This window comes from Limulus polyphemus, unplaced genomic scaffold (genome assembly GCF_000517525.1).
Source record: "Limulus polyphemus unplaced genomic scaffold, Limulus_polyphemus-2.1.2 Scaffold3098, whole genome shotgun sequence".
Classification (NCBI taxonomy): Eukaryota; Metazoa; Arthropoda; class Merostomata; order Xiphosura; family Limulidae; genus Limulus; species Limulus polyphemus.
Genome location: NW_013668708.1, coordinates 38,680 through 42,027, shown reverse-complemented (window position 1 = coordinate 42,027; position 3,348 = coordinate 38,680).

Here is a 3,348-nt window from a genome sequence, read left to right as displayed (position 1 = left end):
TTCTGTTTGCATGAGCAAACAGTTTCCTGGTTTCAGTTTTAAGCCTGCCTTTCACATATACTGGAATATCATTTTCAGGTTCTCTGACATGGACTCCAAAGAGCAAAAAGAAAACAAAAAAACAACAACAAAATACATCGACATAGACCAGATTTCTATACCATTGAGTGTAAGCTAAATCAGCTGGTCTAACGTAGCTAGTGCATTATACAGACAAAATGGCATGGTATACAATTCACACCAGGTGTGTGTTGTGCAGTCTTAGTCTCGCTTTCATTGTACAGCTTGACTTGTCAATCTCTCAACACAATATCTAAGGTGTTGAAACCAATGGAGCATCCAGGCATTAATTAAAGGCTCAATACGAGTTGCTACATATACTCCACTAAAATCAATACAGAACCTGGGTGTATATTCACTCTCCCTAACAATCACTTCTGGAGATGTTCAAACCCTCTCTAAAGGTTGTATGGCTCCATTGTGCAGCATCTACTGAATTTAAGCACTCGCAAACACTAGTATTCCAAGGAAGCAAGCACAGCAGTTGCTTTATTGGACGAGCATGGCCCGTGTCTATATGGAGCTGCGTCGCCATTGTTTGATCCAATTGGCCATTTGGTCCCACAACTACATTGGCATATTCACCCATTAGTCAATGAGTTTCTATGTCTGCATTTCATCTAGCTTTTTAGCATAACTGTCAGCAAACGACCTCAGGTGTGTTAGTAATCTCATATTTTCTTTAGACAATGTATGACAGACACAACCCTAGCATTACCGCTAATATTGGCTAGTTCCACTTCACTTACCACGCCTACAAACATTCCAGCATCAAGCTGTATATCTGATCACCCACAGTTACAAAGCAACACTTGGACTTCATCCCTTGCCAGATGGATCACTGTCTGCTTTCTACACAGATAACAGTTTATTTCTTCACCAATGTCACACTAATCCACAAGCAAACCATATACTTTGCTCTTCTCATTATGAATTATATTCAGGAGGAAACATCAATTATGGGTGATATGTATCTTATGGACATACTTTGTGGTGGCATGCACCCTTGTTATGTCGAATACCCCAAGGATGGTTTGTTTGTTTGTTTTGAATTTCGCGCAAAGCTACACGAGGGCTATCTGCGCTAGCTGTCCCTAATTTAGCAGTGTAAAACTAGAGGGAAGGCAGCTAGTCATCACCACCAATCGCCAACTCTTAGGCTACTCTTTTACCAACGAATAGTGGGATTAATTGTCACATTATAATGCCCCCACGGCTGAAAGGGCGAGATGTTCGGTGTGACGGGGATTCCAAATAGTGTATACATCCGACTCGCAAGTAGATCTGTCACTTAATTGATGATTTTTGTTGACTCATCGTAATGCCAAGCCAAAGCCTCTTTATCGTGTAATTCTGATTAATACCATGATTAGATACTGTTGGTATCATTGGTTCTGTATGGAAGCTATTTACAGGAACTCAACACTCCAATGGACAGTTGGTCCCTGATCCGGGGTGACAAGCTTCTCGAAATGGCTCATTGTACAGCCTTTCATTACCCCAGACAACATGAATTGCCACTAGTGTTGCAGGGAGCTTTTCAGTCCTGAAAAGTAACTTACCACATGGATAATGTTCGTCATTCATGGGTGCCCCTTGTCTCACCTGCTGGAGAGACAACACTGGTGTGACACCTCCAGCATCTATCCACTAGTCGCCAGTGGTCTTAACCAGAGCTGGAACTACGGTGCTCTGACTGGTGACAACCTAAAAGTCTGATAGAGACCTTCTCCAAGCAATTTCGAACTCCCCAGGCATCATTCCATTTTGATAACCCACTTCCCTTTCACTAAGATTGATACTCAGGGGTAGCATTTGCTTGAGTGGTGTGGGTACTCCAAATATGAGCAAATCTTCCAGATTCGGAAGATGCAAAGTAGCCAATGTCATAGCCATTCAAAACATAGGCAAAAGTCCTACATCCAAAAGAGGACTCCTCCTACACTAGAAATTTGTACCACATAACCATCTCTATTTACCAAAAAACTCTCCCTCTTGGTGATAAGAACTTCTATGTCCAAAAAATGCCATTCTCATCATAAGAAGCATCCTCAAAACTCTTTCTAACAAAAGAGAAGAAGCAATGGCTGTTGTACATGTTACTGATTCAGAATACCCACAAGAAATCCTGATGTCATGCCACAAAAAAATTTGCCTTCCTATCTAGACCTGATAATGAAAGAAAGGAATAATCTCAATTTGATATTTGGACTAAGTTTTCCTATTGTGTATGAAAAAATAAAATTTGACAAGTTTGACAAAGTGAACAATATCTTTATTACAGAACAAACAAAAATAAAATGCAGAATACATTTTTGCATACGCGAAAAGACAGCCACTTCTTCTGGATTGTACTTAGCTGCACATCTTTCTTTCACTCAGGACAGACTTCTGTCAAACTAAAAATGATGATTTTAAAGTAGATCTTTATTTGAAGAACTCCACGTAGAAACTAAACTAAGAATGCATGCCTGAAGTCAAAGGGGTAAGTTTGGTTTCTTTGTCTATCTACACTGTAACTTTGTGACCTTTGTTCTCTCATAGCATTGATCGGCCGTATAACATAACATAATATTTTGGGACAACAAGGGACCTATTGGTACATCTCGACTTTCCCATCATCTAAACTAAACTACAACTATTAAATAAATACATTTAAAAGATCTTAAATTCATCCCTTATCCTTCGTATGGCTATCAAGCTTTGTCTTAAACTCACTTAAATTTACTGTCTCCACAACATTTGAAGATAACCCATTCCAAAGGCAACACACTCTGTTAGAAAAATAAAACTGTCTTAGCTGAAGATAACTCCTACTCTGCGAAAATATATATTTGTGTTCCCTAGTCATACTATTCTCGCCGATAACTATGAAAAAATATTATGCATCAACACTATCAATTTTCTTTACAATCTTAAACACCTCAATCAGTTCCCATCTAACTCTTCTTTTTTTTTTCAAGCTTTCCTCGTATGACAACTCCTCCACCCAAGGCACCATTATAGTAACCCTCCTCTAACCCTTTCCAACAATTCAAGGTCCTTTCTGAAGTAAAAAGCCCAACACTGGACACAATATGTGGCCTAACCTATAGAATGAGATTGTAACCTCTTTATACTTGTATTCAACATTACTGTAGGTACAACTTAAAATCATATTTGCCCTACCACAAGCAACAGTACACTGCTTGGATGGCTTTGGAGACTGATCAACTATTACACCAAGACCCCTTTCTTTCATAACACTGTTAAGGTTATTCTCATCCAATTATACTTATAATTCAAATT